The sequence below is a fragment of the Magallana gigas genome, chromosome 2, assembly GCF_963853765.1.
Source record: "Magallana gigas chromosome 2, xbMagGiga1.1, whole genome shotgun sequence".
Lineage (NCBI taxonomy): Eukaryota > Metazoa > Mollusca > Bivalvia > Ostreida > Ostreidae > Magallana > Magallana gigas.
The window spans coordinates 31988814-32003559 of NC_088854.1; positions in this window are offsets into that span (position 1 = coordinate 31988814).

The window sequence follows — 14746 nt, forward strand, 5'->3', positions numbered from 1 at the left end:
AGGGTTTTATCATTATTATTATTACAATCGGGTTCGTTATCGGGTTTGGGCTGTTGAATAATAGACAAGTTCTGTGTTTGCTTTGCTTCAAATATGTACTTTTTAAATGGATTTTTGAGATTGGTTGCTGTTTATTATAATCATTTTTCATAATTTCATACTTTACAATTACTACATTTATGATAGGGGATATTTAATATACAGAGTCTCAAACTTTTGCCATTCGCAATCAAAGGGTTACCGGTAGGGGACGTGTATTGCTTATGCAATACTCTCAGAATGCTTGTTTCTATAGATATGAATGCGTTTATTGCAATTATTTTCTGAAGTACTATTTGAAATCTTTTTTGTAGACGAATTTGTAGGTTTACGGTGAATTGATTGAAAGTTTGTTTTAATCAGGTCCCGTGTCACAGAAGGAGCTAGCACAAAAAAAGAAACCCTCGCTGAGTAATTGCCTTTTGCGCAGAGGATAGATCAATAATGCCTTCTTTACAATCTGGTGGCAACTCAGACAGACTGACTGACAGAATTCTGATGGGACGTTTAACAACAATCAATTAATCAATAATGATAGAAACTGTTTCTTAAAAATATGCTGACAAACAATAATGCAAGAAGCCAGACAAATTTGCATGTTGATGCTCAAGTTTGTTGGATGGGAAACGATCGGTCATAAATGGAAATTTGCGTTCAATGCTTGGAACAATACCATCAAATAAATGACAAATTATCTCTTTAATCTTTTTAAATCTGTCCTATAATCTCTCAATTTATCTGTCATGCAATCCAAACACTCCTGAATTGATGAATCTTTGCTGTCTTTATCAAATAATGGCTTCCCTTTGTATTTTAACAGTCAATACATTCATGATTACTGACGTCACCAATGCAATTTTCAAATCATGTTGTTAAATGTATCTGAATAGAACAATCTTTATACAATAGAGTGTCTCCTTTTGGTGTTTCATGAAGGTAGTTAGCAAAATGTATAAAAAAAAATAACCCGCTAAACATTTTTTAACATTAGTACATGTACTTTACCTTAAAGTTGGATATTGAGAACACGTCATATTAAACAGGATATTAAAAACTGTTTATACCGATTTGTAAAATACTATAGTCACATTCACTATATTTAATTTTTTCTGACGGGTAAGCAGATACTTATTAAATATTTTTATATCACTTAGCCGAGTCACTCAAGTGACCTATTGGAAATGGCCTTCGTCCGTCGTCATGCGTAGTCAATAGTGCGTCGTGAATTACCAATTTAATTTACATTGTTTCTTCTTAAAAACTGCACGACCAATTATTATCATGTTAAGTTGAAGCATCTCTGGGATAAGAAATTCATAAAGTGGGAAATTTATGACCATACCACCCCCAGGGTCACATTAATTTGGCCAATTAAGCAAAAAAGGGCGAATTTTTATAAAATCATCTAATCCCACACATGTTGGAGGGAAAAAAATGCATGATTATATGATTATGATGCCCATGAAGCAAAAATAGTATAATTCATGGTCCCTGGATCAGGGGTTCAAGCCCAAAAGCGGGGGCAATATGAACATATACATGTACCTGTGGTAAAAATGTAATAAAGCTTAGAAATCTGATCTTCACTCCCATATACATGTACTTATGAGGAAAACAATATGCATGATTGGTGCGGCCAATAAGGCCATAATGTATAATTGGTTGTTTACGCGAGGGGGAAATTTACACGCGATAAGCTTAAAACCATGTAAAATGCTCCCGCGTATGGAACGCAATGCATGTACATGTAGATGCTGATGTTGGTATTTCATGAGAAGATGGTGCTTTATTATATGAAGATGGTGCTTTTATGTGTGAAAGTGCTTTTTATATGATGGTGCTTTTTATGTGATTGTGCATTTTAGTATGACGGTGCCTTTTTATGTGAAGGTGGTCACCCCGAACTCCTCCTATTTTTGAAGACTGGGCTTAACATTAAACACTGTGCCGGATAAAAAGCCGGTGCCAAGGGGACATTTTTGTACCCATCTAAAGTGCATGTACTCGAAAAATTCAAATACATGTATGTCATATGATAGACTATTGCTTAAAGAGTTTATAACCACATTGTGATTGATGTATCTCACCTGTCAGGTGAAACTTTTATTTTTTAAAAATTCGTCCAGGAAAATAATTTCTCCTATAGAGAAAACAATTGTTTCTATTGGAAAATTCAAATATCCTACCGGAATAAAAGAATTTCTTATAGGAGTATAAATTCCAATAGGAGTTGAAAAAAAATTCCTAGGATTAAAATCCTATAGGATATTTTATTTTTTCCGAAGGAAAACCATCTGTCTGAATTAAATTACTGTAGGATTTTAATTAAAATTCATTTCTATAAATAAATTACCTCAACCGAACATATTAATTGACAACTATAAATGACGGAAAATTACAAGAATAAAAATCCATATTGCTTATCGTTTATAACTTTGTTTAATAAAATAACTTTTTTTGATCCTATGAGTTCAAATATTACAAAGTTGATAGGCTGTGGTTGCTTTACACGTTTAACATACAAAATGATAATAATATAATATGGCCGTCATTCTCAAAATGGACGCCATGTGAAATACCTGTTACATCTCTGATTGTTTCAAACAATATTACTTTTCAAAACACAACAGAATTTATCGTGATTTAATTGATACCCTTAATAATGATGAAATTTGATAATTTGATCTTTTAATATGCCATTTTTTTCTCACTGGTTTTATATGAAAGTTTTCAAATGAGATCATTGATGACTAATGACAATTCGGAATGGCGATCATGTAAAAATTTCAAAACACGAAAACCAAGCTTTTTACTTAAAGAATTCAATTTTTGGCACCTGGAGCTAGAATATAAATAATCCAAGATTCTTCCAACTATTGCCAATCCCCCCCTTACGAATAAATGTTTTTCAGACAATAAATTCGGATAAGAGTTTAATAGACTAAAAAATGAAGCAATGGGACTTTCTGACAGGGTCAACCTAAAAGCTACGGTACTCAGTCGACCGTCAAGGCCTATGCCCGACCTAGAGGCCTCTTGTTCAGTTGACCATTTTTTTTTTTCAAAAAGACAACTACCATATTAGATACAAGTGGTGGTGGTGCAATGAATAAAACAATTATGAAACTCTTTCATTAAGAATGGATGAATATCATAACACTTAATTGCCAGTCGTGTTTGAAAAACATAAACATAAATTTCACAAAAATGTCGTATAACTTCAACGACCTTGTCAGCAAATACGATCTTCCACTGGGTAGCATGCTGACTGACGTTTTTCATACTAATTGTTAAACCATAATAAATCACCTAGTTGTCTACAGACTTTTCCCGGGTTTTTCCCGATTCTGACAAAGAGCACAATGCGGGTGTGACCGGTCAGCAGAGGATGCTCACTCCTCCATGGCACCTGTTCCTACCTCTATATTTTAAGAGGTCCTTGTTGCTCTGCTTTGAAATTGTATTTCGTTTTATAGATTTTTGAGACGGTTAACGATTTGTTAATGTCATTTTATCATACAATTAAACCCCTGTCACACCGGAGCTGCGTCCTCACGGCGATCCCGCTGCGTCCTTAAATAATGTAAAACGCCAAAGTAAACGCAGTAGAGTCTCCTACAGCGCCGTAAGAACGCAACGGCATCTTCGTCCGTCGCAGTGGGATCGCCTTGAACAACGAAGAACGCCATGCGACGGCGCGCACTTTGAACTTGCACAAAGTACGCGCCGTGGCTCGGCGTTCTGATAAACTCACCGTAGAAGCGTAGTGAAATCGCCGTGACAACGCCGTAAGATCTCCAACAGCGCCACGAGAGCTCCGTCGGCGCGCTCAAGGAACGCAGCTAATCGCAGTGTAGACGCAGTGATAAGTCAATTGCGCTTGCACGGAGACCTCACGGAGTCCTTTGAGATCCCACTGCGTCTCTATCGCGCTCTCACTGCGCTCTCACTGCGCATCCACAGCGTTTGAACAAGTTGTTTTCCATTTGGATGCGTTCACACAGCGACCCCAAAGAGCTGTTGCTGCGTTCATCGCGCTCTCGTGACGTTTCTTCTGCGTTTAAACCGCGTTCCAACGGCGTTTCTACTGCGTTGTCATCAAGACCACGAAAACTCGAAAAATGGCTGTTGTACAATAGCAAGAGATGGTAATAATTATTAAACTGGATGTAGATGACTATGTAAAAAGTAGAATTTGCTAATATTCCAGTACGTATCAATGGACGTAGATGGAATTCATGCCATTTGGTTATAATGTTTTCAAATCTTTTCTGTTTTCTAACAACGAATAACGGATCTTTCTTGTAGATCTGACTACTTAGAGTTTAATCCTAGCCCTTTACAAATTGTTTATAAGTAACTATGTTTCAATTACAATGTACCTTTTCATGTACCTTTTCATAAAATCAAAACAATTTTTTAATCATTTGTTTACTAGTTGTAAATTATTGTTTGTTTCCCATTCAATTGTACAAAATATTAACCTACCAAGAAGTAAAGAACGTCTTGTGCACGCAGTCAGCGCGCAGAGTACGCCGTGGACGCGCGGTAAAATCTCCTAGCACGCAATGAGCGCGCGGCGGAGACTCAGCGAGAGCGCAGTTAATCGCCAAGTAGAACGCCGTGAGAGCTCCGTAAGAACGCCTCGGTCGCCGTCAGGACGCCGTGAAAACTCCACTTGTAAAATTTTCAAATAAAACTGTACATTTTTTCTTAATTTTCCTTGCGATCCTACGGCGATTCCATGAATTTTACAACGCCATGAACACGCCGCGGGGACGCGGTTGGTGTGACAGCCTTTAGAGAGGCAATTAACAATAATTAGGCATAATGTTAGTGACTTTTACCTGATTAACCTGTGTTCCCAGTTATCATTTTCAGTTTAAATATCGTGTATAAGAACAAAGGCAACCTAAAATAAATACGACAGAATTTGTATCGTACTGTATGTTATGGATTAGTGAACTGAGCTTGAAATAATCGACCAATTTGCATCATCTGGGGCTCTAATGAGTGATGTATTTGATCATAAACAATGCATACACGAATGAATTAGTTACGTAACGGAGAATTACGAAATTCTTTAATTAAATCATAGTTCAATGCATGTATGAAGTAATTAAACAGATTTGATGATTTAAAAGATGATTATAAGATTACTTTTGAATAAATCGGGAAGTTTTATGTCCAGGTTTTCAATATTAATGCTTCTAATTAATGGATAATGAAGATGTTATTTTCTTCTTAACAAATCCATCATGTGTCTTTCATCCCTTACTTTAATCTTTTTTTAAAAGTTTAAAGTCACAGCAGGATGTCCCCCTTTTCTCGCCTGATTTACGCCATCGTTTGTCAGAATTTCAAGCCGTTTTTCATCAGCGTTTAATGCATTCTAGACTGTAATATGGCTCTGAACATGCTAAGCAATCAACTCTAGATCGAACGTGAGCAAACAACAAAATGTTGTTTGAAGAATAAGGAAAAGGGTGTTTAATCTTGCCATAATTTTTTGGTAATTCTTGGTATTGATAAGATGAAACCTTTATTTGTATTCAAGTAAAGAGCGTTTTTTTAAGCCACATATTTCACATCTATATCATAGAATGAAAATTACACAAGAAATACTGACAAGATCTCATCATTATATAAAAGAGTCAAAACTAGATATAACAATAGTTTTTCACAAATAAAAAATTCAGTAGAAACTCAAAATATGTGTTCGAGTGGTAGAAGCACAAAGCAATTAAATTATGTATAATATATTGATTATGGGTTAAAAATAAAGCCATTTATGCAATTGAATACTATGCAGAAGATGTGACCAAAAATATGATTTAATAATTATTTGAATTAACTATATATCATTGACAATTTAACAGGGAAAATGTTGACAGGAAAAAAGTTCTTCAAGAGTCAAGTAAGTACTTTGGAAAAAACTAGGAAACTTTGAAATTTAAAATGCTTAGATATATCTTATCATTTTAATTTTTCGAAATGCGCCTCCATTTTTTTTTCATCATATGATTTTAAATGAAAAGTAATATTTCTTGATTATTGGAGAAAAGTTTGTTGGTATTAGTTTTATTGCTACATTGAATATATATTCTGTAAGTTTTTAACAGATTTGCTTTTTGGAGTGAATTTTCATTAAATACAAGGAAAAACCATAATACTATTAAAGAGAACCATAAAATGTCGAATTCGCATTAAAGACATCAAATACATGTAGTAAACTACTATATATGACATGAGTCAAGTTTGGCCCCCATAATTAGCAGTTTTCAAAATGTTTCTGGTAAAAGATATATGTTATTTTTGGAATATGTGATATATGTTATTGATTTTTTTGCACTTACTGGCAGTATATATATATATATATATATATATATATATATATATATATATATATATATATATATATATATATATATATATATATGACGTCTAAAATGACGCTAGTTTTGTAATTCATTAAAAATCTGTCAAAATCTGACCGTTTTCTTATCTTTCTTTGAATGGGAAATAAAGAGCAATGCTTTGAACATGAATAATCTTTTTTGTCACTTATAAGTCTTAGACATATACATCTTTGATAAAAATATTTTGTTTATTTAAGCAATCACTCCATGTTTTCTGAAAGACAAACTGCTAGAAAACAAAACGTTTAATTGTAAAAACGCAAAAATTGCGGAAACATGTTAACTTTTTGTTGTCATATTTCAAAATTGTTGGTATTTGGACCAAAAATGAAAATTATGAAGAAATTTTTCCGTTATATTCGAACAAAGAATTACAGTAAATTGATGGTGTTCATTTTAGGGGGCCATGTTGGGCCCATATCATAGGTATCTACACAATTTAGTCCTCAACATAGTAGCCTGTTTCAAATATAAATGACATTAATGATTCATCTACATTTCGTGCAATCGGTGTTCTACATTTTTGTGCGAAAGGATTTTAAGAGCATTTCAATTTAATGTGCATAATTTGAATAACAACAAACAGCTGCATTGTACGTAAGTAAAGAATGGTGCTTTCTTAGCATATCTGATCTTAATAGCGGATTGATTTAGTGTACATAAAGTCGCCATATTTTTAAATTGACTATTACAGTCTCTTTTATATATGATATGTTACTATCATGAAAGACATCATTAAGATGCAACTTTTAACCGCCCCCCCCTTTAAACTCATGCTCAATCTGTCTCGCAACTATTTGTGTGTGCCGTAACGTTAACGTTGTGATGTAAAAAAAAAACACGTTAAGGTCATACAGCTAAATATAGATTAAATAAATAACTATATTTATTTTGTAAAAGATAACGAAAATAGAGCTTTATTCTGCCCCGAGGCTTTCACGACAACTTTAACAGAGAAATCTAAAAATAAATAATATTTATTAATAATTAAGGAGGCCGATTTGGGTTTCTCTGTGGAAAAACTACAATAGCAACACTCTGCTGAAAAAAGCTGAAACTTTTGTGGAAACATCCCGAGGTAGTGTTAATTCACAGTTGTGAAATTCATGACCCAGGAAGGTAGGGTGATGCCACAATGGGGAGGGTCGAATTTCTACATGGAAATATATTAAGTAATTCTTTAAAACTCTTCTTCTCAAACAATCAGCCAGAAAAGCTGAAACTTGTGTGGATGTATCCTCAGGTAATGTAGATTCAAGGTTTTGAAAATCATGTCCCCTGGAGGGTTAGGTGGGGCCACAATGGGGGGGGGGGTCAAACTTTTACATAGTAATATATTGATTAAATTTTATAAAATCTTCTTAGAAACCAATTGGCCAGAAAAGTTTAAACTTGTGTGGAAGCATCCCCAGGTATGGTAAATTCAAATGTGTTCCGATCCCCTGAGGTAGGATGGGGTCACAACGGGGTGGGGGCAAATTTTTACATAGCAAGATATAGAGAGAAATCTTTAAAAATCTTCTTCTAAAAAACCATTTGTTTAGAAAAGATGTAACTTTAGTGGAATCAACTACAGATAGTGAATATTTGAATACGTTTAAATCAAAATTTTTGGGAGTAGGGTGGGGCCACATTGGGGATCCAATTGTACAAAGGAAAACATTTTAATTGCTTACAAAATGGGAATTGTTATTACATACGGTTTTACTCATATGCAAGCATTTTGACATATTATTGATTCTTTAAAATTGTTGAGACTCTGGCCCCTGGATGATTCTTGGGCCCCACAATGGGTTCAGAGTTTGATGTAGATTTATATCCCATATATAAACAATTGTTTAGGATCTTTTTTAGAACTGCAATGCTTAACATGTGATATGACTAAAATCAACAAGATAGAAGAAGGACTTGGTTATTAACATAAGAATATTCAGTGAGAAAATGAATTTTTATTTATAAAGGATCGACATGTATTACACCACATTGTCCAAATATTTTGTATTTTGTCTCATTTTATTATGCCTATTGTTGCTCAGGTGAGCGATGTGGCCCATGGGCCTCTTGTCATTTGAATGATGCAAGTCTGAATATTATGACAATGTTTGGTAAATTACTCCAAGTTAACAAATGAGTGAAGCTCATCAAAGAAAATCATCGTCCTTTGAGATAATTGAGAGTCATTGAGTTAAATTTTGGGGGGAATTTAAGGAAACTTTTGAAAAGTCCAAAAGAATTTGTCTAGACTCAGATTAAAGAGGTATTCAAGATTTTACCTGCCAAAAAGCTTAGCATGACTATAATTCATTAACTAAAGCGGAAGGGGACGGGTCAAACATTTTTATTTTCAACTTTAACGGATATTTAATTTATTATGCTTGTCAATATATGGTATGTTTAAAAGATAAAAAAAATTGGAATGCCTTCACTAAATCCTTCTAACCAAATTCTCCACTACAATGCACCGATGTACACTGCCTCTTGGGAAGGGAATTCAAAATGAAAAATTTTCCTTCTCCACAAAAATTTGATCTCGCTACGTGAGATCTTGCACTTTTTCCGTATATAAAAAAAACAGCTCCGAAAAGTAATTTGACCTCTTTTAAAAGACATATTTATATCAGTACTCACAGAATAAAATGTAAATAAGTTATAAAAATGGATAATTGACACATGCGTTGCATAGATCTTAAGGAAAGCGTAATGTCTCAAATGTATCATAAGGCGTGTTGCAGCGTGGCAACAACCTAACCTTAAAACCTATAGTATTTGATATAATAAAAAGCATTAAGATTAAATAAATATAAAAAATTAATTCGTTGAAAATACCCATATTTTTTTTTCATGACTAATTTTCTAGTTTTACACCGACTGTTACATTTTCTTTTTATTTTTCACAACAGTGACATTACTTTTGGATAACCCTTGTATAAATTGTCGGCAAGACATTTCTTTTGGATCAACCCTTTTATAGATACAATAGTCTGCAAGTAATCACTCATCAAGATATTTCCTGAAACATAAGCTAACCAATCACTGAATAGAGCCATAACCTCATCAATTACAATCAAATATTTTGACGCCAAGGATGAAGTCAATCTGTTGGTATACTGTAGTTGCGTCATCACTTAGACTTGATGCTTGTTATAGGAAGATGGAGCATCCTGTAGCCTATGCATCTAAATCCTTAAATATCACCATGAAAAAAAGAGATCACACAGAGAAAAGGATTATTAAAATAAAATAATAAAATCATTTCGACACAGACCATAGACAGCATATTCAGTACAATTCATATAGTAAGCCCCAACTGACTAAAAGGTTCATATGCATGTCTGACATTATTGTAAAATGTAGGCAAGGACCTTTATTTACTGGCAAATAATAAAAATCTACATGACTTGAAGAAGTTGATCGGAATGAGCAAGTTGACGTTCGTAAGTGATAGACATGTACATTGTTTAAAAAAAAACCAAATACACATAATAAGTTTTAGAGTAAATCATTTTTTCAAATGATAGTTCATCATGAGCAGAAATTGTACAAAGATGATAGAAATAAAAAAAACTTATAACTTTAGAAATTGAAAAATGCATTAAAAGGAGCTTATGTTTAAAAGGGGACCACTGATTGTTTTTATCAGTGCAACTTAGACTCCGAAGTAGCGCAGTGTACAATGCACTCGCTTCACATCGCTGCGACTGTGGTTGTACGTGATGGGGTATTACTTTTCTCCGGGTACTCCGGCTTCCTCCCACATCAATGACTCCCTCACGCTTACCTCCGTGCCAACAAGAGGTACCAATATAAGTTTGGAACTTGTTTATCAATCGTTATAAAATAAATAAAGTGTTGTTCGGTTCAGTTCAGTCATCGAGACAAAGCGCGCCTTCTATGTTATCACTATCTGGATACTAGACACTTCCACACAGTGAAAGGACTTGATGTTTTCAACCGCTGCACGAAAGGCCAAGAAAGGTAAACCAATGATACTTCAGATTTCAGATCGTCTGCAGCAGAAAATTGCAACTGACATTCTGTTTCTCAGAAATGAACGGTATATATAGATTGTAGCAAAGATACGCCGTAAGTAAGGGTATAGGCTGAAATATGTTTACAAAGACTCAGAATGACAACAAGGACCCCTGTATACAAGTGCCTTTTAAGTTGAAGAAATCTAATAACTATCACAGAAACAGCGTTTGCTCGTATGAACCACAAGAACTCGAATACTATCCATGAAATCCACCCAAGCTCAATGGAATTAACTTTAATCACATGTTCATGGGGATCTTTAACACATTAAATACAAACTATAGCCTTATTTTAAAATTACACCGAAAAAAGAAACCTGGTTTTTTTTTACATGCATTAACGAACGTTTACTCTTCCAGTTTTAATATCATGCTTGAAACATTGATACATAGAGTTTTCGTTCTTGTCATGTTGGATCATGTTGGATCTAATCTTACCTTCACTGTAAATATGCTACAAATTATCTCCTAGACGCTTACGTGGTCGTCCAGCCTCGCATGGATACTTATTAAATTTTTAACATAATTTCATATTGCTCTTCCTTCAAAGTGTAGAAAAGAAGCATATTGAATATTTTTTTTTATAAGAAAAAAATGCTAAACAATTTGATTTAAGACAATAGTGAATTGTACCGATAGTTTTTCAAGCAACTGGTTAATTGCATTAGTGGATAAATCTATCACAGACACACTGACAAAGTGACTTCAGCCAAATATCTATCTTGTATAAAGATGTTCCAACTTATAGGTCGTATACTCTGACTGAAAAAATTGAACTATACACAAATACAACCGATAAAGGGTTGTAAAAACCAACATCCTAAAGAAAAAGCCGACTAAATTTTGTTCTGGTTTATTTCGCATGATGAGTGTATGTCGTGAAACAGATCAAGTTATATATTTTGCTAAAATGAATATACCGTATTGTTATACTTTCATGTTAAATACTGAAATCTGATTGGTTAAGACGCAGTTAATAATATTTACTATTACCCTCAGCGTTAGCAACGCACTTGGCAACGGGTAACATTAAAAAATGTTACATGCGCGAAAACTATGCGCGTACGGTTCGCTGTAGAATTCACGTTATTCCTATATAAAAGCAGTAAAATTTTCTTAAAAATTTTAAAAAAGACATTCAGTATAACAAAATAAATAGTGCCTGTTTGGGAGGATAACAGTTGAAATTGACACCCCTCGAAAACCATTGTCAACCTCCGCTTCGCGTCGGTTGACAATGGTTTTCTCGGGGTGTCAATTTCAACTGTTACCCTCCCAAACAGGCACTATTTATATAATATATTCCTTGTTTAAAATGAGTCGAGTAAAGCACGATATACAGAATAGACCGTCTCTTGTGGCCTGAATGACTTTTTTCTTTTGAAAAATGTCGTTTAGAGCTAACAGCGTCATTGAGTTGAATACAGTTGAAGCTTTACCATAGTTCGTCGAATCACATTTATCGCTTTATTTTGAGGAGGAACCATTGTTGCCTTTTTACCATAATTTTCCTCGTTTGTCCGTCTTTTAAGTCTTCAAATGTAAAATGTATGCAAACATTTTCCCATATCGGATCAGATACTTTACTTACATGTAATTGAATAATATCCTTAGCAATGTTAGCCAAGCATGCTTTTTTTATGTTTTTATACATGTAAATGACAATTTTGATTAGATTTGGATCAGCTATTGTCTTCTCGTATAGTAACATAGTTCATGGATCTCACAAATTATCCAAGACATCGTTTGTTCAAATTTGATATTTACAACATTCTAAAGAGGAATACATCATTTTATTCTGCGTCAGATTTTAAGGCATGTAAAATCACATAAACATTTGCACTAGTATCCATCAGCCGGACTCAGTAATGGATGTCTAAATAATGATCGCTGATTCTCTGTGTCACCAAGCAATGGGACAATTTCCCACGTCTATTCATTACCAAATGATTGTTTAAAAAAGTAAAATTACGTGAGCTTTCAAACGTTTCTCTTTGGCAAATTATGAATTAAAAGTTCATATTAAATTTGTGGCAATATCAAAGTTTTAGGATCACGGAAAATGAGTTTAAAGGGGCATGGTCACGATTTTGGTCAAATTGTAAATTGCTGTTTTTATTATCTACAATGCTTTAGAAATGCGTTTCTAATAATCAAATCAAATTTGAGTGTCAGTCGTAGAAATATAAGCAAGATACAGAGCTCGCAATTCTTTGTCATGTAAACAAGGCTCTGCCCTCTTTTTGTTTACATAGGTTCAAAATACCTGTAAACATTCTTTTTCAAGCTAATTTGTCTATTTTCTTTTTCATTTTAAGCATAAATAAACTTTTCCTAGCGTCAAAACACATTCAGATTAGGTTTAAAACTAGAACTTTCACTTCAAAATTCAAAACGTGTAACATACAAAAGCTTTCTTTACATAGCAAAGAATTGTAAGTTCGATAACTTGCCTATAACTAAACGACTGGCACTCAAATTTTGTTTGCCTATTAGAAATGCCTTACTGAAACATTGTAAATATTAAAATCGGAAATATGAATTTTAAGACATAATCGTGGCCATGCCCCTGTATAAATTATCACCAAATGAAACAAGAAATCACATTGACGCAAGCGTTAAACGGGCCGCAAAAATATACATGTAATTGTTGTTTGAATCATCATTGGTTGTTAACATAAAAACACAGAACGAAGAAGAAAATAACGAGTTGGTTGTACTAACCTTAATGGTAGATTTTGATTTCAATTACTATATTTTAAGCAACATGTTTTGAAGTTTAACATTTTACTATAAATATTAAGAATAGAGTTCGTTACTGTAAGCATTTCTAACGCTAGTTGTATGAGCATTGCTTTAGTATAAATTAAGTAAATTAATGGAGAACACATTGATTTGTACATAATTTTAATACAAAGTTCAATTCATTATTATTCTCTTGGAAATTATTTATTTCAAATTAGTTATTTCAAACCAGCTTAATTTTTTGGTGGATTGTATTGAATTAAAACTTATTGCATTAGTTTATATAATTTCAAGAGACCACATAATACAATAGAAATGGATTAAGATAATGGTTCATGTAAGATCATGCTCATCCGATAGAATCTGTTTAATCAACTTTAAAGGTAAAAAATAAGCCGGATAATTTTTTTCCTAAATGGAATTATAAATTTTATCTACACTACAGTTTACGAAAATAATCATGGTTATTTCAAAAGAATTAAAAATAAATCAGGTTAGCTCGAATTTTCAGGTCCATTCAAATTTTCAGTTACATGTAATTGATATGGATGTCATTTCATGATAATGTTCTACCACAAAGTACATGGCAATATAATAAATTCACACACAAAATCTCGTCTTATCCACCAATCTTCTTTTCGTCATCGACTTGACGTTCTCATTGATCAAAGAGGACGTCATTTGGAGTACATTGTTTAAATTTGTTTTGTTATTTTTTATAAACAGGTTCAATTTGTAAACAAATGTATGAAGTTTTGTGAAATTTGCTGAGTAAACATTATACACATTAATTAAAATGCATTTATTGTTTTGTTTGATAGATTTGATCATAAGTTATTCAAATGTAAATGGACTCAGTTATTATGGGACACCCTGTATATTGCTATTGTAAATATTGGATGGAAACGTTCTGTTTGAATGCTGCTGGTGCCTAAGTAAAATACATGTAATTGCAAAAGATACGTTAAATCAATCTTTTACTGACGGGTTCCCCAAACAAAAAGCATTTGTATATACCGTCTCTTGTTTGACTTATTATTCTCAAGACATGGGAGTTCTTCCAAAAAACCTATAGTAAAATTTATATATAGCACAATAAACAAGCTCCTCTCAAAGCGGCAGACAGCCAAACATATCATGCTGAGAGCTTCTTCCTGACTGCAGTAGAAGATAGCAAAAATTCCTATGAACGCTTCTTGCTTTATTTATGATTTGGAGTCAGTGTAAATCTCTCTCTCTCTCTCTCTCTCTCTCTCTCTCTCTCTCTCTCTCTCTCTCTCTCTCTCTCTCTCTCCAACCTGTTCCGGATAGAGCTAGCGCGTCTGCATTTTTACATGTATCATAATTAATAACTTTTTAATCAATTACTGTTTTTATCATTGTCTTTTAATTGTTAATATGTAGGTCTTTGATTGAAAATTAACTAGTGTCTGTTATGAAAAAAAATCTTAAGAAAAATGTTATATCTTTTACAAATATAATATATATATATATGTATATATATATATATAT